This window comes from Lissotriton vulgaris, chromosome 4_1 (genome assembly GCF_964263255.1).
Source record: "Lissotriton vulgaris chromosome 4_1, aLisVul1.2, whole genome shotgun sequence".
Lineage (NCBI taxonomy): Eukaryota > Metazoa > Chordata > Amphibia > Caudata > Salamandridae > Lissotriton > Lissotriton vulgaris.
The window spans coordinates 1,302,566,574-1,302,590,903 of NC_141691.1; the positions used below are offsets into that span (position 1 = coordinate 1,302,566,574).

A 24,330-nucleotide genomic window follows, 5' to 3' on the forward strand; every position below is an offset into this window, starting at 1 on the left:
ACTAAATATATAGCATACTATTGAAGAAATAGCAGATGATGAAGTGCTACTGATTGTTAACCCGGGATAGTTGGAAAGCTTATATTCAGCTGTTTACATTCATACTATCTTTATATTTCATCAACAAGACAAAACAAAAATGACCTCAATAAATTGCAATAAATAAGAGATTTAGTTACTTGGCGTTAGAACTTAGAACAATTATAGATATTCCAGGAGCTTTCAGAATGATAATTAATTCTACAACTATATCAAATGTATTCATCCAATCCTTCAAGTAGCTTTTGTTCCAAGGTGATAAACAGTCAAAAATGAGACACAAGAAAAATGTATCTTTTTACAAACAATTAAACTTGGCCTGTACAGGGATCGGACCTGTGACCTTGGCGTTATTAGCACCGCGCTCTAACCATCTGAGCTAACAGGCCATTTTGCACAAATTCCTGGAAGTCCAGCATATGAAGAAGTGCTAATGATAGTTAACCCGGGAGATTTGGAAAGCTTCATTTCAGAGGTGGACCATGAAGTTATAAATATAAATTATCAACATGAAGAAACTAATATGACTTTAGAAAAATTACAATACAAAAGAGATTTTCATACTTAGTGTTAGAACTTAGAACCATTAATGTTTTTTCCATGTGTTTTAGCAATAAATAACAATTCATCACCTATATGCAATTGATTCATCTAAACATTCTATCAGCTTCCCCTCAAAGGAAATATAGACATACACATTATACAGAAGAAAATACATCTATTTTCAACATTAAAGGAGCATCAAGTATTGGCTTGGAGACTGATTGAAAGTATGTCCTTGGCATTTTTAACTTTATGCTCTACGGACTAAACTAATAGGCTCAATAAATACATAGCATACTATTGAAGAAATAGCAGATGATGAAGTGCTACCGATTGTTAACCCGGGATAGTTGGAAAGCTTATATTCAGCTGTTTACATTCATACTATCTTTATATTTCATCAACAAGACAAAACAAAAATGACCTCAATAAATTGCAATAAATAAGAGATTTAGTTACTTGGCGTTAGAACTTAGAACTATTAATAGATATTTCAGGAGCTTTCAGAATAATAATTAATTCTACAACTATATCAAATGTATTCATCCAATCCTTCAAGCAGCATTTGATCCAAGGTGATAAACAGTCAAAAATGAGACACAAGAAACATTTATCTTTTTACAAACAATTAAACTTGGCCTGTACAGGGATCGAACCTGTGACCTTGGCGTTATTAGCACCATGCTCTAACCATCTGAGCTAACAGACATTTTGCACAAATTACTGGAAGTCCAGCATATGAAGAAGTGCTAATGATAGTTAACCCGGGAGATTTGGAAAGCTTAACTTCAGAGGTTTACCATGAAGTTATAAATCTATAATATCAACATGAAGAAACTTATATGACTTTAAAAAATTTACAATACAAAAGAGATTTTCATACTTAGTGTTAGAACTTAGAACCATTAATGTTTTTTCCATGTGTTTAAGCAATAAATAACAATTCATCACCTATATGCAATTGATTCATTTAATCATTCTATTAGCTTCCCCTCAAAGGAAATATAGAGATACACATGATACAGAAGAAAATACATCTATTTTCAACATTAAAGGAGCATCAAGTATTGGCTTGGAGACGGATTGAAAGTATGTCCTTGGCATTTTTAACTTTATGCTCTGAAGACTAAACTAATAGGCTCACTAAATATATAGCATACTATTGAAGAAATAGCAGATGATGAAGTGCTACTGATTGTTAACCCGGGATAGTTGGAAAGCTTATATTCAGCTGTTTACATTCATACTATTTTTATATTTCATCAACAAGACAAAACAAAAATGACCTCAATAAATTGCAATAAATAAGAGATTTAGTTACTTGGTGTTAGAACGTAGAACAATTAATAGATATTCCCGGAGCTTTCAGAATAATAATTAATTCTACAACTATATCAAATGTATTCATCCAATCCTTCAAGCATCGTTTGATCCAAGGTGATAAACAGTCAAAAATGAGACACAAGAAAAATTAATCTTTTTTCAAACAATTAAACTTGGCCTGTACAGGGATCGAACCTGTGACCTTGGCGTTATTACCACCACGCTCTAACCATCTGAGCTAACAGGCCGGTCTGTACAAATTCCTGGAAGTCCAGCATATGAAGAAGTGCTAATGATAGTTAACCCGGGAGATTTGGAAAGCTTAATTTCGGAGGTTTACCATGAAGTTATAAATATATAATATCAACATGAAGAAACTAATATGACTTTAGAAAAATTACAATACAAAAGAGATTTTCATACTTAGTGTTAGAACTTAGAACCATTAATGTTTTTTCCATGTGTTTTAGCAATAAATAACAATTCATCACCTATATGCAATTGATTCATCTAATCATTCTATCAGCTTCCCCTCAAAGGAAATATAGACATACACATTATACAGAAGATAATACATCTATTTTCAACATTAAAGGAGCATCACTTATTAGCTTGGAGACTGATTGAAAGTATGTCCTTGGCATTTTTAACTTTATGCTCTAAAGACTAAACTAATAGGCTCACTAAATATATAGCATACTATTGAAGAAATAGCAGATGATGAAGTGCTACTGATTGTTAACCCGGGATAGTTGGAAAGCTTATATTCAGCTGTTTACATTCATACTATCTTTATATTTCATCAACAAGACAAAACAAAAATGACCTCAATAAATTGCAATAAATAAGAGATTTAGTTACTTGGCGTTAGAACTTAGAACCAATTATAGATATTCCAGGAGCTTTCAGAATGATAATTAATTCTACAACTATATCAAATGTATTCATCCAATCCTTCAAGTAGCTTTTGTTCCAAGGTGATAAACAGTCAAAAATGAGACACAAGAAAAATGTATCTTTTTACAAACAATTAAACTTGGCCTGTACAGGGATCGGACCTGTGACCTTGGCGTTATTAGCACCACGCTCTAACCATCTGAGCTAACAGGCCATTTTGCACAAATTCCTGGAAGTCCAGCATATGAAGAAGTGCTAATGATAGTTAACCCGGGAGATTTGGAAAGCTTCATTTCAGAGGTGTACCATGAAGTTATAAATATAAATTATCAACATGAAGAAACTAATATGACTTTAGAAAAATTACAATACAAAAGAGATTTTCATACTTAGTGTTAGAACTTAGAACCATTCATGTTTTTTCCATGTGTTTTAGCAATAAATAACAATTCATCACCTATATGCAATTGATTCATCTAAACATTCTATCAGCTTCCCCTCAAAGGAAATATAGACATACACATTATACAGAAGAAAATACATCTATTTTCAACATTAAAGGAGCATCAAGTATTGGCTTGGAGACTGATTGAAAGTATGTCCTTGGCATTTTTAACTTTATGCTCTACAGACTAAACTAATAGGCTCAATAAATACATAGCATACTATTGAAGAAATAGCAGATGATGAAGTGCTACCGATTGTTAACCCGGGATAGTTGGAAAGCTTATATTCAGCTGTTTACATTCATACTATCTTTATATTTCATCAACAAGACAAAACAAAAATGACCTCAATAAATTGCAATAAATAAGAGATTTAGTTACTTGGCGTTAGAACTTAGAACCATTAATAGATATTTCAGGAGCTTTCAGAATAATAATTAATTCTACAACTATATCAAATGTATTCATCCAATCCTTCAAGCAGCATTTGATCCAAGGTGATAAACAGTCAAAAATGAGACACAAGAAACATTTATCTTTTTACAAACAATTAAACTTGGCCTGTACAGGGATCAAACCTGTGACCTTGGCGTTATTAGCACCACGCTCTAACCATCTGAGCTAACAGGCCATTTTGCACAAATTGCTGGAAGTCCAGCATATGAAGAAGTGCTAATGATAGTTAACCCGGGAGATTTGGAAAGCTTAACTTCAGAGGTTTACCATGAAGTTATAAATATATAATATCAACATGAAGAAACTTATATGACTTTAAAAAATGTACAATACAAAAGAGATTTTCATACTTAGTGTTAGAACTTAGAACCATTAATGTTTTTTCCATGTGTTTAAGCAATAAATAACAATTCATCACCTGTATGCAATTGATTCATTTAATCATTCTATTAGCTTCCCCTCAAAGGAAATATAGAGATACACATGATACAGAAGAAAATACATCTATTTTCAACATTAAAGGAGCATCAAGTATTGGCTTGGAGACGGATTGAAAGTATGTCCTTGGCATTTTTAACTTTATGCTCTGAAGACTAAACTAATAGGCTCACTAAATATATAGCATACTATTGAAGAAATAGCAGATGATGAAGTGCTACTGATTGTTAACCCGGGATAGTTGGAAAGCTTATATTCAGCTGATTACATTCATACTATTTTTATATTTCATCAACAAGACAAAACAAAAATGACCTCAATAAATTGCAATAAATAAGAGATTTAGTTACTTGGTGTTAGAACTTAGAACCATTAATAGATATTCCAGGAGCTTTCAGAATAATAATTAATTCTACAACTATATCAAATGTATTCATCCAATCCTTCAAGCATCGTTTGATCCAAGGTGATAAACAGTCAAAAATGAGACACAAGAAAAATTAATCTTTTTTCAAACAATTAAACTTGGCCTGTACAGGGATCGAACCTGTGACCTTGGCGTTATTAGCACCACGCTCTAACCATCTGAGCTAACAGGCCGGTCTGTACAAATTCCTGGAAGTCCAGCATATGAAGAAGTGCTAATGATAGTTAACACGGGAGATTTGGAAAGCTTAATTTCGGAGGTTTACCATGAAGTTATAAATATATAATATCAACATGAAGAAACTAATATGACTTTAGAAAAATTACAATACAAAAGAGATTTTCATACTTAGTGTTAGAACTTAGAGCCATTAATGTTTTTTCCATGTGTTTTAGCAATAAATAACAATTCATCACCTATATGCAATTGATTCATCTAATCATTGTGTCAGCTTCCCCTCGAAGGAAATATAGACATACAAATGATACTGAAGAAAATACATCTATTTTCAACATTAAAGGAGCATCAAGTATTGGCTTAGAGACTGATTGAAAGTATGTTCTTGGCATTGTTAACTTTATGCTCTAAAGACTAAACTAATAGGCTCAATAAATATATAGCATACTATTGAAGAAATAGCAGATGATGAAGTGCTACCGATTGTTAACCCGGGATAGTTGGAAAGCTTATATTCAGCTGTTTACATTCATACTATCTTTATATTTCATCAACAAGACAAAACAAAAATGACCGCAATAAATTGCAATAAATAAGAGATTTAGTTACTTGGCGTTAGAACTTAGAACCATTAATAGATATTCCAGGAGCTTTCTGAATAATAATTAATTCTACAACTATATCAAATGCATTCATCCAATCCTTCAAGCAGCGTTTGATCCAAGGTGATAAACAGTCAAAAATGAGACACAAGAAAAATTAATCTTTTTTCAAACAATTAAACTTGACCTGTACAGGTATCGAACCTGTGACCTTGGCGTTATTAGCACCATGCTCTAACCATCTGAGCTAACAGGCCATTTTGCACAAATTCCTGGAAGTCCAGCATATGAAGAAGTGCTAATGATAGTTAACCCGGGAGATTTGGAAAGCTTAATTTCGGAGGTGTACCATGAAGTTATAAATATAAATTATCAACATGAAGAAACTAATATGACTTTAGAAAAATTACAATACAAAAGAGATTTTCATACTTAGTGTTAGAACTTAGAACCATTAATGTTTTTTCCATGTGTTTTAGCAATAAATAACAATTCATCACCTATATGCAATTGATTCATCTAATCATTCTATCAGCTTCCCCTCAAAGGAAATATAGACATACACATTATACAGAAGAAAATACATCTATTTTCAACATTAAAGGAGCATCACTTATTGGCTTGGAGACTGATTGAAAGTATGTCCTTGGCATTTTTAACTTTATGCTCTAAAGACTAAACTAATAGGCTCACTAAATATATAGCATACTATTGAAGAAATAGCAGATGATGAAGTGCTACTGATTGTTAACCCGGGATAGTTGGAAAGCTTATATTCAGCTGTTTTCATTCATACTATCTTTATATTTCATCAACAAGACAAAACAAAAATGACCTCAATAAATTGCAATAAATAAGAGATTTAGTTACTTGGCGTTAGAACTTAGAACCAATTATAGATATTCCAGGAGCTTTCAGAATGATAATTAATTCTACAACTATATCAAATGTATTCATCCAATCCTTCAAGTAGCTTTTGATCCAAGGTGATAAACAGTCAAAAATGAGACACAAGAAATTATCTTTTTACAAACAATTAAACTTGGCCTGTACAGGGATCGGACCTGTGACCTTGGCGTTATTAGCACCACGCTCTAACCATCTGAGCTAACAGGCCATTTTGCACAAATTCCTGGAAGTCCAGCATATGAAGAAGTGCTAATGATAGTTAACCCGGGAGATTTGGAAAGCTTCATTTCAGAGGTGTACCATGAAGTTATAAATATAAATTATCCACATGAAGAAACTAATATGACTTTAGAAAAATTACAATACAAAAGAGATTTTCATACTTAGTGTTAGAACTTAGAACCATTAACGTTTTTTCCATGTGTTTTAGCAATAAATAACAATTCATCACCTATATGCAATTGATTCATCTAAACATTCTATCAGCTTCCCCTCAAAGGAAATATAGACATACACATTATACAGAAGAAAATACATCTATTTTCAACATTAAAGGAGCATCAAGTATTGGCTTGGAGACTGATTGAAAGTATGTCCTTGGCATTTTTAACTTTTGCTCTACAGACTAAACTAATAGGCTCAATAAATACATAGCATACTATTGAAGAAATAGCAGATGATGAAGTGCTACCGATTGTTAACCCAGGATAGTTGGAAAGCTTATATTCAGCTGTTTACATTCATACTATCTTTATATTTCATCAACAAGACAAAACAAAAATGACCTCAATAAATTGCAATAAATAAGAGATTTAGTTACTTGGCGTTAGAACTTAGAACCATTAATAGATATTTCAGGAGCTTTCAGAATAATAATTAATTCTACAACTATATCAAATGTATTCATCCAATCCTTCAAGCAGCATTTGATCCGAGGTGATAAACAGTCAAAAATGAGACACAAGAAACATTTATCTTTTTACAAGCAATTAAACTTGGCCTGTACAGGGATCGAACCTGTGACCTTGGCGTTATTAGCACCACGCTCTAACCATCTGAGCTAACAGGCCATTTTGTACAAGTTACTGGAAGTCCAGCATATGAAGAAGTGCTAATGATAGTTAACCCGGGAGATTTGGAAAGCTTAACTTCAGAGGTTTACCATGAAGTTATAAATATATAATATCAACATGAAGAAACTTATATGACTTTAAAAAAATTACAATACAAAAGAGATTTTCATACTTAGTGTTAGAACTTAGAACCATTAATGTTTTTTCCATGTGTTTTAGCAATAAATAACAATTCATCACCTATATGCAATTGATTCATTTAATCATTCTATCAGCTTCCCCTCAAAGGAAATATAGAGATACACATGATACAGAAGAAAATACATCTATTTTCAACATTAAAGGAGCATCAAGTATTGGCTTGGCGACGGATTGAAAGTATGTCCTTGGCATTTTTAACTTTATGCTCTGAAGACTAAACTAATAGGCTCACTAAATATATAGCATACTATTGAAGAAATAGCAGATGATGAAGTGCTACTGATTGTTAACCCGGGATAGTTGGAAAGCTTATATTCAGCTGTTTACATTCATACTATTTTTATATTTCATCAACAAGACAAAACAAAAATGACCTCAATAAATTGCAATAAATAAGAAATTTAGTTACTTGGTGTTAGAACTTAGAACCATTAATAGATATTCCAGGAGCTTTCAGAATAATAATTAATTCTACAACTATATCAAATGTATTCATCCAATCCTTCAAGCATCGTTTGATCCAAGGTGATAAACAGTCAAAAATGAGACACAAGAAAAATTAATCTTTTTTCAAACAATTAAACTTGGCCTGTACAGGGATCGAACCTGTGACCTTGGCGTTATTAGCACCACGCTCTAACCATCTGAGCTAACAGGCCGGTCTGCACAAATTCCTGGAAGTCCAGCATATGAAGAAGTGCTAATGATAGTTAACCCGGGAGATTTGGAAAGCTTAATTTCGGAGGTTTACCATGAAGTTATAAATATATAATATCAACATGAAGAAACTAATATGACTTTAGAAAAATTACAATACAAAAGAGATTTTCATACTTAGTGTTAGAACTTAGAGCCATTAATGTTTTTTCCATGTGTTTTAGCAATAAATAACAATTCATCACCTATATGCAATTGATTCATCTAATCATTGTGTCAGCTTCCCCTCGAAGGAAATATAGACATACAAATGATACTGAAGAAAATACATCTATTTTCAACATTAAAGGAGCATCACTTATTGGCTTGGAGACTGATTGAAAGTATGTCCTTGGCATTTTTAACTTTATGCTCTAAAGACTAAACTAATAGGCTCACTAAATATATAGCATACTATTGAAGAAATAGCAGATGATGAAGTGCTACTGATTGTTAACCCGGGATAGTTGGAAAGCTTATATTCAGCTGTTTTCATTCATACTATCTTTATATTTCATCAACAAGACAAAACAAAAATGACCTCAATAAATTGCAATAAATAAGAGATTTAGTTACTTGGCGTTAGAACTTAGAACCAATTATAGATATTCCAGGAGCTTTCAGAATGATAATTAATTCTACAACTATATCAAATGTATTCATCCAATCCTTCAAGTAGCTTTTGATCCAAGGTGATAAACAGTCAAAAATGAGACACAAGAAATTATCTTTTTACAAACAATTAAACTTGGCCTGTACAGGGATCGGACCTGTGACCTTGGCGTTATTAGCACCACGCTCTAACCATCTGAGCTAACAGGCCATTTTGCACAAATTCCTGGAAGTCCAGCATATGAAGAAGTGCTAATGATAGTTAACCCGGGAGATTTGGAAAGCTTCATTTCAGAGGTGTACCATGAAGTTATAAATATAAATTATCAACATGAAGAAACTAATATGACTTTAGAAAAATTACAATACAAAAGAGATTTTCATACTTAGTGTTAGAACTTAGAACCATTAATGTTTTTTCCATGTGTTTTAGCAATAAATAACAATTCATCACCTATATGCAATTGATTCATCTAAACATTCTATCAGCTTCCCCTCAAAGGAAATATAGACATACACATTATACAGAAGAAAATACATCTATTTTCAACATTAAAGGAGCATCAAGTATTGGCTTGGAGACTGATTGAAAGTATGTCCTTGGCATTTTTAACTTTATGCTCTACAGACTAAACTAATAGGCTCAATAAATACATAGCATACTATTGAAGAAATAGCAGATGATGAAGTGCTACCGATTGTTAACCCAGGATAGTTGGAAAGCTTATATTCAGCTGTTTACATTCATACTATCTTTATATTTCATCAACAAGACAAAACAAAAATGACCTCAATAAATTGCAATAAATAAGAGATTTAGTTACTTGGCGTTAGAACTTAGAACCATTAATAGATATTTCAGGAGCTTTCAGAATAATAATTAATTCTACAACTATATCAAATGTATTCATCCAATCCTTCAAGCAGCATTTGATCCAAGGTGATAAACAGTCAAAAATGAGACACAAGAAACATTTATCTTTTTACAAACAATTAAACTTGGCCTGTACAGGGATCGAACCTGTGACCTTGGCGTTATTAGCACCACGCTCTAACCATCTGAGCTAACAGGCCATTTTGCACAAGTTACTGGAAGTCCAGCATAGGAAGAAGTGCTAATGATAGTTAACCCGGGAGATTTGGAAAGCTTAACTTCAGAGGTTTACCATGAAGTTATAAATATATAATATCAACATGAAGAAACGTATATGACTTTAAAAAAATTACAATACAAAAGAGATTTTCATACTTAGTGTTAGAACTTAGAACCATTAATGTTTTTTCCATGTGTTTTAGCAATAAATAACAATTCATCACCTATATGCAATTGATTCATTTAATCATTCTATCAGCTTCCCCTCAAAGGAAATATAGAGATACACATGATACAGAAGAAAATACATCTATTTTCAACATTAAAGGAGCATCAAGTATTGGCTTGGAGACGGATTGAAAGTATGTCCTTGGCATTTTTAACTTTATGCTCTGAAGACTAAACTAATAGGCTCACTAAATATATAGCATACTATTGAAGAAATAGCAGATGATGAAGTGCTACTGATTGTTAACCCGGGATAGTTGGAAAGCTTATATTCAGCTGTTTACATTCATACTATCTTTATATTTCATCAACAAGACAAAACAAAAATGACCTCAATAAATTGCAATAAATAAGAGATTTAGTTACTTGGCGTTAGAACTTAGAACCAATTATAGATATTCCAGGAGCTTTCAGAATGATAATTAATTCTACAACTATATCAAATGTATTTATCCAATCCTTCAAGTAGCTTTTGATCCAAGGTGATAAACAGTCAAAAATGAGACACAAGAAAAATGTATCTTTTTACAAACAATTAAACTTGGCCTGTACAGGGATCGGACCTGTGACCTTGGCGTTATTAGCACCACGCTCTAACCATCTGAGCTAACAGGCCATTTTACACAAATTCCTGGAAGTCCAGCATATGAAGAAGTGCTAATGATATTTAACCCGGGAGATTTGGAAAGCTTCATTTCAGAGGTGTACCATGAAGTTATAAATATAAATTATCAACATGAAGAAACTAATATGACTTTAGAAAAATTACAATACAAAAGAGATTTTCATACTTAGTGTTAGAACTTAGAACCATTAATGTTTTTTCCATGTGTTTTAGCAATAAATAACAATTCATCACCTATATGCAATTGATTCATCTAAACATTCTATCAGCTTCCCCTCAAAGGAAATATAGACATACACATTATACAGAAGAAAATACATCTATTTTCAACATTAAAGGAGCATCAAGTATTGGCTTGGAGACGGATTGAAAGTATGTCCTTGGCATTTTTAACTTTATGCTCTGAAGACTAAACTAATAGGCTCACTAAATATATAGCATACTATTGAAGAAATAGCAGATGATGAAGTGCTACTGATTGTTAACCCGGGATAGTTGGAAAGCTTATATTCAGCTGATTACATTCATACTATTTTTATATTTCATCAACAAGACAAAACAAAAATGACCTCAATAAATTGCAATAAATAAGAGATTTAGTTACTTGGTGTTAGAACTTAGAACCATTAATAGATATTCCAGGAGCTTTCAGAATAATAATTAATTCTACAACTATATCAAATGTATTCATCCAATCCTTCAAGCATCGTTTGATCCAAGGTGATAAACAGTCAAAAATGAGACACAAGAAAAATTAATCTTTTTTCAAACAATTAAACTTGGCCTGTACAGGGATCGAACCTGTGACCTTGGCGTTATTAGCACCACGCTCTAACCATCTGAGCTAACAGGCCGGTCTGTACAAATTCCTGGAAGTCCAGCATATGAAGAAGTGCTAATGATAGTTAACCCGGGAGATTTGGAAAGCTTAATTTCGGAGGTTTACCATGAAGTTATAAATATATAATATCAACATGAAGAAACTAATATGACTTTAGAAAAATTACAATACAAAAGAGATTTTCATACTTAGTGTTAGAACTTAGAGCCATTAATGTTTTTTCCATGTGTTTTAGCAATAAATAACAATTCATCACCTATATGCAATTGATTCATCTAATCATTGTGTCAGCTTCCCCTCGAAGGAAATATAGACATACAAATGATACTGAAGAAAATACATCTATTTTCAACATTAAAGGAGCATCAAGTATTGGCTTAGAGACTGATTGAAAGTATGTTCTTGGCATTGTTAACTTTATGCTCTAAAGACTAAACTAATAGGCTCAATAAATATATAGCATACTATTGAAGAAATAGCAGATGATGAAGTGCTACCGATTGTTAACCCGGGATAGTTGGAAAGCTTATATTCAGCTGTTTACATTCATACTATCTTTATATTTCATCAACAAGACAAAACAAAAATGACCTCAATAAATTGCAATAAATAAGAGATTTAGTTACTTGGCGTTAGAACTTAGAACCATTAATAGATATTCCAGGAGCTTTCTGAATAATAATTAATTCTACAACTATATCAAATGCATTCATCCAATCCTTCAAGCAGCGTTTGATCCAAGGTGATAAACAGTCAAAAATGAGACACAAGAAAAATTAATCTTTTTTCAAACAATTAAACTTGGCCTGTACAGGTATCGAACCTGTGACCTTGGCGTTATTAGCACCATGCTCTAACCATCTGAGCTAACAGGCCATTTTGCACAAATTCCTGGAAGTCCAGCATATGAAGAAGTGCTAATGATAGTTAACCCGGGAGATTTGGAAAGCTTAATTTCGGAGGTGTACCATGAAGTTATAAATATAAATTATCAACATGAAGAAACTAATATGACTTTAGAAAAATTACAATACAAAAGAGATTTTCATACTTAGTGTTAGAACTTAGAACCATTAATGTTTTTTCCATGTGTTTTAGCAATAAATAACAATTCATCACCTATATGCAATTGATTCATCTAATCATTCTATCAGCTTCCCCTCAAAGGAAATATAGACATACACATTATACAGAAGAAAATACATCTATTTTCAACATTAAAGGAGCATCACTTATTGGCTTGGAGACTGATTGAAAGTATGTCCTTGGCATTTTTAACTTTATGCTCTAAAGACTAAACTAATAGGCTCACTAAATATATAGCATACTATTGAAGAAATAGCAGATGATGAAGTGCTACTGATTGTTAACCCGGGATAGTTGGAAAGCTTATATTCAGCTGTTTTCATTCATACTATCTTTATATTTCATCAACAAGACAAAACAAAAATGACCTCAATAAATTGCAATAAATAAGAGATTTAGTTACTTGGCGTTAGAACTTAGAACCAATTATAGATATTCCAGGAGCTTTCAGAATGATAATTAATTCTACAACTATATCAAATGTATTCATCCAATCCTTCAAGTAGCTTTTGATCCCAGGTGATAAACAGTCAAAAATGAGACACAAGAAATTTTCTTTTTACAAACAATTAAACTTGGCCTGTACAGGGATCGGACCTGTGACCTTGGCGTTATTAGCACCACGCTCTAACCATCTGAGCTAACAGGCCATTTTGCACAAATTCCTGGAAGTCCAGCATATGAAGAAGTGCTAATGATAGTTAACCCGGGAGATTTGGAAAGCTTCATTTCAGAGGTGTACCATGAAGTTATAAATATAAATTATCAACATGAAGAAACTAATATGACTTTAGAAAAATTACAATACAAAAGAGATTTTCATACTTAGTGTTAGAACTTAGAACCATTAATGTTTTTTCCATGTGTTTTAGCAATAAATAACAATTCATCACCTATATGCAATTGATTCATCTAAACATTCTATCAGCTTCCCCTCAAAGGAAATATAGACATACACATCATACAGAAGAAAATACATCTATTTTCAACATTAAAGGAGCATCAAGTATTGGCTTGGAGACTGATTGAAAGTATGTCCTTGGCATTTTTAACTTTTGCTCTACAGACTAAACTAATAGGCTCAATAAATACATAGCATACTATTGAAGAAATAGCAGATGATGAAGTGCTACCGATTGTTAACCCAGGATAGTTGGAAAGCTTATATTCAGCTGTTTACATTCATACTATCTTTATATTTCATCAACAAGACAAAACAAAAATGACCTCAATAAATTGCAATAAATAAGAGATTTAGTTACTTGGCGTTAGAACTTAGAACCATTAATAGATATTTCAGGAGCTTTCAGAATAATAATTAATTCTACAACTATATCAAATGTATTCATCCAATCCTTCAAGCAGCATTTGATCCAAGGTGATAAACAGTCAAAAATGAGACACAAGAAACATTTATCTTTTTACAAACAATTAAACTTGGCCTGTACAGGGATCGAACCTGTGACCTTGGCGTTATTAGCACCACGCTCTAACCATCTGAGCTAACAGGCCATTTTGCACAAGTTACTGGAAGTCCAGCATATGAAGAAGTGCTAATGATAGTTAACCCGGGAGATTTGGAAAGCTTAACTTCAGAGGTTTACCATGAAGTTATAAATATATAATATCAACATGAAGAAACTCATATGACTTTAAAAAAATTACAATACAAAAGAGATTTTCATACTTAGTGTTAGAACTTAGAACCATTAATGTTTTTTCCATGTGTTTTAGCAATAAATAACAATTCATCACCTATATGCAATTGATTCATTTAATCATTCTATCAGCTTCCCCTCAAAGGAAATATAGAGATACACATGATACAGAAGAAAATACATCTATTTTCAACATTAAAGGAGCATCAAGTATTGGCTTGGAGACGGATTGAAAGTATGTCCTTGGCATTTTTAACTTTATGCTCTGAAGACTAAACTAATAGGCTCACTAAATATATAGCATACTATTGAAGAAATAGCAGATGATGAAGTGCTACTGATTGTTAACCCGGGATAGTTGGAAAGCTTATATTCAGCTGTTTACATTCATACTATTTTTATATTTCATCAACAAGACAAAACAAAAATGACCTCAATAAATTGCAATAAATAAGAGATTTAGTTACTTGGTGTTAGAACTTAGAACCATTAATAGATATTCCAGGAGCTTTCAGAATAATAATTAATTCTACAACTATATCAAATGTATTCATCCAATCCTTCAAGCATCGTTTGATCCAAGGTGATAAACAGTCAAAAATGAGACACAAGAAAAATTAATCTTTTTTCAAACAATTAAACTTGGCCTGTACAGGGATCGAACCTGTGACCTTGGCGTTATTAGCACCACGCTCTAACCATCTGAGCTAACAGGCCGGTCTGCACAAATTCCTGGAAGTCCAGCATATGAAGAAGTGCTAATGATAGTTAACCCGGGAGATTTGGAAAGCTTAATTTCGGAGGTTTACCATGAAGTTATAAATATATAATATCAACATGAAGAAACTAATATGACTTTAGAAAAATTACAATACAAAAGAGATTTTCATACTTAGTGTTAGAACTTAGAGCCATTAATGTTTTTTCCATGTGTTTTAGCAATAAATAACAATTCATCACCTATATGCAATTGATTCATCTAATCATTGTGTCAGCTTCCCCTCGAAGGAAATATAGACATACAAATGATACTGAAGAAAATACATCTATTTTCAACATTAAAGGAGCATCACTTATTGGCTTGGAGACTGATTGAAAGTATGTCCTTGGCATTTTTAACTTTATGCTCTAAAGACTAAACTAATAGGCTCACTAAATATATAGCATACTATTGAAGAAATAGCAGATGATGAAGTGCTACTGATTGTTAACCCGGGATAGTTGGAAAGCTTATATTCAGCTGTTTTCATTCATACTATCTTTATATTTCATCAACAAGACAAAACAAAAATGACCTCAATAAATTGCAATAAATAAGAGATTTAGTTACTTGGCGTTAGAACTTAGAACCAATTATAGATATTCCAGGAGCTTTCAGAATGATAATTAATTCTACAACTATATCAAATGTATTCATCCAATCCTTCAAGTAGCTTTTGATCCAAGGTGATAAACAGTCAAAAATGAGACACAAGAAATTATCTTTTTACAAACAATTAAACTTGGCCTGTACAGGGATCGGACCTGTGACCTTGGCGTTATTAGCACCACGCTCTAACCATCTGAGCTAACAGGCCATTTTGCACAAATTCCTGGAAGTCCAGCATATGAAGAAGTGCTAATGATAGTTAACCCGGGAGATTTGGAAAGCTTCATTTCAGAGGTGTACCATGAAGTTATAAATATAAATTATCAACATGAAGAAACTAATATGACTTTAGAAAAATTACAATACAAAAGAGATTTTCATACTTAGTGTTAGAACTTAGAACCATTAATGTTTTTTCCATGTGTTTTAGCAATAAATAACAATTCATCACCTATATGCAATTGATTCATCTAAACATTCTATCAGCTTCCCCTCAAAGGAAATATAGACATACACATTATACAGAAGAAAATACATCTATTTTCAACATTAAAGGAGCATCAAGTATTGGCTTGGAGACTGATTGAAAGTATGTCCTTGGCATTTTTAACTTTATGCTCTACAGACTAAACTAATAGGCTCAATAAATACATAGCATACTATTGAAGAAATAGCAGATGATGAAGTGCTACCGATTGTTAACCCAGGATAGTTGGAAAGCTTATATTCAGCTGTTTACATTCATACTATCTTTATATTTCATCAACAAGACAAAACAAAAATGACCTCAATAAATTGCAATAAATAAGAGATTTAGTTACTTGGCGTTAGAACTTAGAACCATTAATAGATATTTCAGGAGCTTTCAGAATAATAATTAATTCTACAACTATATCAAATGTATTCATCCAATCCTTCAAGCAGCATTTGATCCAAGGTGATAAACAGTCAAAAATGAGACACAAGAAACATTTATCTTTTTACAAACAATTAAACTTGGCCTGTACAGGGATCGAACCTGTGACCTTGGCGTTATTAGCACCACGCTCTAACCATCTGAGCTAACAGGCCATTTTGCACAAGTTACTGGAAGTCCAGCATAGGAAGAAGTGCTAATGATAGTTAACCCGGGAGATTTGGAAAGCTTAACTTCAGAGGTTTACCATGAAGTTATAAATATATAATATCAACATGAAGAAACTTATATGACTTTAAAAAAATTACAATACAAAAGAGATTTTCATACTTAGTGTTAGAACTTAGAACCATTAATGTTTTTTCCATGTGTTTTAGCAATAAATAACAATTCATCACCTATATGCAATTGATTCATTTAATCATTCTATCAGCTTCCCCTCAAAGGAAATATAGAGAAACACATGATACAGAAGAAAATACATCTATTTTCAACATTAAAGGAGCATCAAGTATTGGCTTGGAGACGGATTGAAAGTATGTCCTTGGCATTTTTAACTTTATGCTCTGAAGACTAAACTAATAGGCTCACTAAATATATAGCATACTATTGAAGAAATAGCAGATGATGAAGTGCTACTGATTGTTAACCCGGGATAGTTGGAAAGCTTATATTCAGCTGTTTACATTCATACTATTTTTATATTTCATCAACAAGACAAAACAAAAATGACCTCAATAAATTGCAATAAATAAGAGATTTAGTTACTTGGTGTTAGAACTTAGAACCATTAATAGATATTCCAGGAGCTTTCAGAATAATAATTAATTCTACAACTATATCAAATGTATTCATCCAATCCTTCAAGCATCGTTTGATCCAAGGTGATAAACAGTCAAAAATGAGACACAAGAAAAATTAATCTTTTTTCAAACAATTAAACTTGGCCTGTACAGGGATCGAACCTGTGACCTTGGCGTTATTAGCACCACGCTCTAACCATCTGAGCTAACAGGCCGGTCTGCACAAATTCCTGGAAGTCCAGCATATGAAGAAGTGCTAATGATAGTTAACCCGGGAGATTTGGAAAGCTTAATTTCGGAGGTTTACCATGAAGTTATACATATATAATATCAACATGAAGAAACTAATATGACTTTAGAAAAATTACAATACAAAAGAGATTTTCATACTTAGTGTTAGAACTTAGAGCCATTAATGTTTTTTCCATGTGTTTTAGCAATAAATAACAATTCATCACCTATATGCAATTGATTCATCTAATCATTGTGTCAGCTTCCCCTCGAAGGAAATATAGACATACAAATGATACTGAATAAAATACATCTATTTTCAACATTAAAGGAGCATCACTTATTGGCTTGGAGACTGATTGAAAGTATGTCCTTGGCATTTTTAACTTTATGCTCTAAAGACTAAACTAATAGGCTCACTAAATATATAGCATACTATTGAAGAAATAGCAGATGATGAAGTGCTACTGATTGTTAACCCGGGATAGTTGGAAAGCTTATATTCAGCTGTTTTCATTCATACTATCTTTATATTTCATCAACAAGACAAAACAAAAATGACCTCAATAAATTGCAATAAATAAGAGATTTAGTTACTTGGCGTTAGAACTTAGAACCAATTATAGATATTCCAGGAGCTTTCAGAATGATAATTAATTCTACAACTATATCAAATGTATTCATCCAATCCTTCAAGTAGCTTTTGATCCAAGGTGATAAACAGTCAAAAATGAGACACAAGAAATTATCTTTTTACAAACAATTAAACTTGGCCTGTACAGGGATCGGACCTGTGACCTTGGCGTTATTAGCACCACGCTCTAACCATCTGAGCTAACAGGCCATTTTGCACAAATTCCTGGAAGTCCAGCATATGAAGAAGTGCTAATGATAGTTAACCCGGGAGATTTGGAAAGCTTCATTTCAGAGGTGTACCATGAAGTTATAAATATAAATTATCAACATGAAGAAACTAATATGACTTTAGAAAAATTACAATACAAAAGAGATTTTCATACTTAGTGTTAGAACTTAGAACCATTAATGTTTTTTCCATGTGTTTTAGCAATAAATAACAATTCATCACCTATATGCAATTGATTCATCTAAACATTCTATCAGCTTCCCCTCAAAGGAAATATAGACATACACATTATACAGAAGAAAATACATCTATTTTCAACATTAAAGGAGCATCAAATATTGGCTTGGAGACTGATTGAAAGTATGTCCTTGGCATTTTTAACTTTATGCTCTACAGACTAAACTAATAGGCTTAATAAATACATAGCATACTATTGAAGAAATAGCAGATGATGAAGTGCTACCGATTGTTAACCCAGGATAGTTGGAAAGCTTATATTCAGCTGTTTACATTCATACTATCTTTATATTTCATCAACAAGACAAAACAAAAATGACCTCAATAAATTGCAATAAATAAGAGAATTAGTTACTTGGCGTTAGAACTTAGAACCATTAATAGATATTTCAGGAGCTTTCAGAATAATAATTAATTCTACAACTATATCAAATGTATTCATCCAATCCTTCAAGCAGCATTTGATCCAAGGTGATAAACAGTCAAAAATGAGACACAAGAAACATTTATCTTTTTACAAACAATTAAACTTGGCCTGTACAGGGATCGAACCTGTGACCTTGGCGTTATTAGCACCACGCTCTAACCATCTGAGCTAACAGGCCATTTTGCACAAGTTACTGGAAGTCCAGCATAGGAAGAAGTGCTAATGATAGTTAACCCGGGAGATTTGGAAAGCTTAACTTCAGAGGTTTACCATGAAGTTATAAATATATAATATCAACAGGAAGAAACTTATATGACTTTAAAAAAATTACAATACAAAAGAGATTTTCATACTTAGTGTTAGAACTTAGAACCATTAATGTTTTTTCCATGTGTTTTAGCAATAAATAACAATTCATCACCTATATGCAATTGATTCATTTAATCATTCTATCAGCTTCCCCTCAAAGGAAATATAGAGAAACACATGATACAGAAGAAAATACATCTATTTTCAACATTAAAGGAGCATCAAGTATTGGCTTGGAGACGGATTGAAAGTATGTCCTTGGCATTTTTAACTTTATGCTCTGAAGACTAAACTAATAGGCTCACTAAATATATAGCATACTATTGAAGAAATAGCAGATGATGAAGTGCTACTGATTGTTAACCCGGGATAGTTGGAAAGCTTATATTCAGCTGTTTACATTCATACTATTTTTATATTTCATCAACAAGACAAAACAAAAATGACCTCAATAAATTGCAATAAATAAGAGATTTAGTTACTTGGTGTTAGAACTTAGAACCATTAATAGATATTCCAGGAGCTTTCAGAATAATAATTAATTCTACAACTATATCAAATGTATTCATCCAATCCTTCAAGCATCGTTTGATCCAAGGTGATAAACAGTCAAAAATGAGACACAAGAAAAATTAATCTTTTTTCAAACAAATAAACTTGGCCTGTACAGGGATCGAACCTGTGACCTTGGCGTTATTAGCACCACGCTCTAACCATCCGAGCTAACAGGCCGGTCTGCACAAATTCCTGGAAGTCCAGCATATAAAGAAGTGCTAATGATAGTTAACCCGGGAGATTTGGAAAGCTTAATTTCGGAGGTTTACCATGAAGTTATAAATATATAATATCAACATGAAGAAACTAATATGACTTTAGAAAAATTACAATACAAAAGAGATTTTCATACTTAGTGTTAGAACTTAGAGCCATTAATGTTTTTTCCATGTGTTTTAGCAATAAATAACAATTCATCACCTATATGCAATTGATTCATCTAATCATTGTGTCAGCTTCCCCTCGAAGGAAATATAGACATACAAATGATACTGAATAAAATACATCTATTTTCAACATTAAAGGAGCATCACTTATTGGCTTGGAGACTGATTGAAAGTATTTCCTTGGCATTTTTAACTTTATGCTCTAAAGACTAAACTAATAGGCTCACTAAATATATAGCATACTATTGAAGAAATAGCAGATGATGAAGTGCTACTGATTGTTAACCCGGGATAGTTGGAAAGCTTATATTCAGCTGTTTACATTCATACTATCTTTATATTTCATCAACAAGACAAAACAAAAATGACCTCAATAAATTGCAATAAATAAGAGATTTAGTTACTTGGCGTTAGAACTTAGAACCAATTATAGATATTCCAGGAGCTTTCAGAATGATAATTAATTCTACAACTATATCAAATGTATTTATCCAATCCTTCAAGTAGCTTTTGATCCAAGGTGATAAACAGTCAAAAATGAGACACAAGAAAAATGTATCTTTTTACAAACAATTAAACTTGGCCTGTACAGGGATCGGACCTGTGACCTTGGCGTTATTAGCACCACGCTCTAACCATCTGAGCTAACAGGCCATTTTGCACAAATTCCTGGAAGTCCAGCATATGAAGAAGTGCTAATGATAGTTAACCCGGGAGATTTGGAAAGCTTCATTTCAGAGGTGTACCATGAAGTTATAAATATAAATTATCAACATGAAGAAACTAATATGACTTTAGAAAAATTACAATACAAAAGAGATTTTCATACTTAGTGTTAGAACTTAGAACCATTAATGTTTTTTCCATGTGTTTTAGCAATAAATAACAATTCATCACCTATATGCAATTGATTCATCTAAACATTCTATCAGCTTCCCCTCAAAGGAAATATAGACATACACATTATACAGAAGAAAATACATCTATTTTCAACATTAAAGGAGCATCAAGTATTGGCTTGGAGACTGATTGAAAGTATGTCCTTGGCATTTTTAACTTTATGCTCTACAGACTAAACTAATAGGCTCAATAAATACATAGCATACTATTGAAGAAATAGCAGATGATGAAGTGCTACCGATTGTTAACCCGGGATAGTTGGAAAGCTTATATTCAGCTGTTTACATTCATACTATCTTTATATTTCATCAACAAGACAAAACAAAAATGACCTCAATAAATTGCAATAAATAAGAGATTTAGTTACTTGGCGTTAGAATTTAGAACCATTAATAGATATTTCAGGAGCTTTCAGAATAATAATTAATTCTACAACTATATCAAATGTATTCATCCAATCCTTCAAGCAGCATTTGATCCAAGGTGATAAACAGTCAAAAATGAGACACAAGAAACATTTATCTTTTTACAAACAATTAAACTTGGCCTGTACAGGGATCGAACCTGTGACCTTGGCGTTATTAGCACCACGCTCTAACCATCTGAGCTAACAGGCCATTTTGCACAAATTACTGGAAGTCCAGCATATGAAAAAGTGCTAATGATAGTTAACCCGGGAGATTTGGAAAGCTTAACTTCGGAGGTTTACCATGAAGTTATAAATATATAATATCAACATGAAGAAACTTATATGACTTTAAAAAAATTACAATACAAAAGAGATTTTCATACTTAGTGTTAGAACTTAGAACCATTAATGTTTTTTCCATGTGTTTTAGCAATAAATAACAATTCATCACCTATATGCAATTGATTCATTTAATCATTCTATCAGCTTCCCCTCAAAGGAAATATAGACATACACATGATACAGAAGAAAATACATCTATTTTCAACATTAAAGGAGCATCAAGTATTGGCTTGGAGACGGATTGAAAGTATGTCCTTGGCATTTTTAACTTTATGCTCTGAAGACTAAACTAATAGGCTCACTAAATATATAGCATACTATTGAAGAAATAGCAGATGATGAAGTGCTACTGATTGTGAACCCGGGATAGTTGGAAAGCTTATATTCAGCTGTTTACATTCATACTATTTTTATATTTCATCAACAAGACAAAACAAAAATGACCTCAATAAATTGCAATAGATAAGAGATTTAGTTACTTTGTGTTAGAACTTAGAACCATTAATAGATATTCCAGGAGCTTTCAGAATAATAATTAATTCTACAACTATATCAAATGTATTCATCCAATCCTTCAAGCATCGTTTGATCCAAGGTGATAAACAGTCAAAAATGAGACACAAGAAAAATTAATCTTTTTTCAAACAATTAAACTTGGCCTGTACAGGGATCGAACCTGTGACCTTGGCGTTATTAGCACCACGCTCTAACCATCTGAGCTAACAGGCCGGTCTGCACAAATTCCTGGAAGTCCAGCATATGAAGAAGTGCTAATGATAGTTAACCCGGGAGATTTGGAAATCTTAATTTCGGAGGTTTACCATGAAGTTATAAATATATAATATCAACATGAAGAAACTAATATGACTTTAGAAAAATTACAATACAAAAGAGATTTTCATACTTAGTGTTAGAACTTAGAGCCATTAATGTTTTTTTTCCATGTGTTTTAGCAATAAATAACAATTCATCACCTATATGCAATTGATTCATCTAATCATTGTGTCAGCTTCCCCTCGAAGGAAATATAGACATACAAATGATACTGAAGAAAATACATCTATTTTCAACATTAAAGGAGCATCACTTATTGGCTTGGAGACTGATTGAAAGTATGTCCTTGGCATTTTTAACTTTATGCTCTTAAGACTAAACTAATAGGCTCACTAAATATATAGCATACTATTGAAGAAATAGCAGATGATGAAGTGCTACTGATTGTTAACCCGGGATAGTTGGAAAGCTTATATTCATCTGTTTACATTCATACTATCTTTATATTTCATCAACACGACAAAACAAAAATGACCTCAATAAATTGCAATAAATAAGAGATTTAGTTACTTGGCGTTAGAACTTAGAACCAATTATAGATATTCCAGGAGCTTTCAGAATGATAATTAATTCTACAACTATATCAAATGTATTTATCCAATCCTTCAAGTAGCTTTTGATCCAAGGTGATAAACAGTCAAAAATGAGACACAAGAAAAATGTATCTTTTTACAAACAATTAAACTTGGCCTGTACAGGGATCGGACCTGTGACCTTGGCGTTATTAGCACCACGCTCTAACCATCTGAGCTAACAGGCCATTTTGCACAAATTACTGGAAGTCCAGCATATGAAGAAGTGCTAATGATAGTTAACCCGGGAGATTTGGAAAGCTTCATTTCAGAGGTGTACCATGAAGTTATAAATATAAATTATCAACATGAAGAAACTAATATGACTTTAGAAAAATTACAATACAAAAGAGATTTTCATACTTAGTGTTAGAACTTAGAACCATTAATGTTTTTTCCATGTGTTTTAGCAATAAATAACAATTCATCACCTATATGCAATTGATTCATCTAATCATTCTATCAGCTTCCCCTCAAAGGAAATATAGACATACACATTATACAGAAGAAAATACATCTATTTTCAACATTAAAGGAGCATCACTTATTGGCTTGGAGACTGATTGAAAGTATGTCCTTGGCATTTTTAAGTTTATGCTCTAAAGACTAAACTAATAGGCTCACTAAATATATAGCATACTATTGAAGAAATAGCAGATGATGAAGTGCTACTGATTGTTAACCCGGGATAGTTGGAAAGCTTATATTCAGCTGTTTACATTCATACTACCTTTATATTTCATCAACAAGACAAAACAAAAATGACCTCAATAAATTGCAATAAATAAGAGATTTAGTTACTTGG

General features: G+C 32.3%; 12 non-coding genes across 12 annotated transcripts; all 12 read right to left on the reverse strand.

Moving 5' to 3' along the window:
• Positions 1-4,668: 4,668 nt before the first annotated feature.
• TRNAI-AAU (transfer RNA isoleucine (anticodon AAU)) lies at positions 4,669-4,742 on the reverse strand. The gene has a single exon. It is a non-coding gene; the product is annotated as a tRNA-Ile (tRNA).
• A 2,511-nt stretch (positions 4,743-7,253) lies between these two features.
• Positions 7,254-7,327, reverse strand: TRNAI-AAU (transfer RNA isoleucine (anticodon AAU)). Its single transcript has one exon. It is a non-coding gene; the product is annotated as a tRNA-Ile (tRNA).
• A 789-nt stretch (positions 7,328-8,116) lies between these two features.
• TRNAI-AAU (transfer RNA isoleucine (anticodon AAU)) lies at positions 8,117-8,190 on the reverse strand. Its single transcript has one exon. It is a non-coding gene; the product is annotated as a tRNA-Ile (tRNA).
• Positions 8,191-9,839: 1,649 nt separating this feature from the next.
• On the reverse strand, positions 9,840-9,913 carry TRNAI-AAU (transfer RNA isoleucine (anticodon AAU)). The gene has a single exon. It is a non-coding gene; the product is annotated as a tRNA-Ile (tRNA).
• A 1,652-nt stretch (positions 9,914-11,565) lies between these two features.
• TRNAI-AAU (transfer RNA isoleucine (anticodon AAU)) lies at positions 11,566-11,639 on the reverse strand. Its single transcript has one exon. It is a non-coding gene; the product is annotated as a tRNA-Ile (tRNA).
• Positions 11,640-14,150: 2,511 nt separating this feature from the next.
• On the reverse strand, positions 14,151-14,224 carry TRNAI-AAU (transfer RNA isoleucine (anticodon AAU)). The gene has a single exon. It is a non-coding gene; the product is annotated as a tRNA-Ile (tRNA).
• Positions 14,225-15,013: 789 nt separating this feature from the next.
• On the reverse strand, positions 15,014-15,087 carry TRNAI-AAU (transfer RNA isoleucine (anticodon AAU)). The gene has a single exon. It is a non-coding gene; the product is annotated as a tRNA-Ile (tRNA).
• A 1,649-nt stretch (positions 15,088-16,736) lies between these two features.
• Positions 16,737-16,810, reverse strand: TRNAI-AAU (transfer RNA isoleucine (anticodon AAU)). Its single transcript has one exon. It is a non-coding gene; the product is annotated as a tRNA-Ile (tRNA).
• A 789-nt stretch (positions 16,811-17,599) lies between these two features.
• TRNAI-AAU (transfer RNA isoleucine (anticodon AAU)) lies at positions 17,600-17,673 on the reverse strand. Its single transcript has one exon. It is a non-coding gene; the product is annotated as a tRNA-Ile (tRNA).
• Positions 17,674-19,322: 1,649 nt separating this feature from the next.
• On the reverse strand, positions 19,323-19,396 carry TRNAI-AAU (transfer RNA isoleucine (anticodon AAU)). The gene has a single exon. It is a non-coding gene; the product is annotated as a tRNA-Ile (tRNA).
• Positions 19,397-21,911: 2,515 nt separating this feature from the next.
• Positions 21,912-21,985, reverse strand: TRNAI-AAU (transfer RNA isoleucine (anticodon AAU)). Its single transcript has one exon. It is a non-coding gene; the product is annotated as a tRNA-Ile (tRNA).
• Positions 21,986-22,774: 789 nt separating this feature from the next.
• Positions 22,775-22,848, reverse strand: TRNAI-AAU (transfer RNA isoleucine (anticodon AAU)). Its single transcript has one exon. It is a non-coding gene; the product is annotated as a tRNA-Ile (tRNA).
• Positions 22,849-24,330: the final 1,482 nt, after the last annotated feature.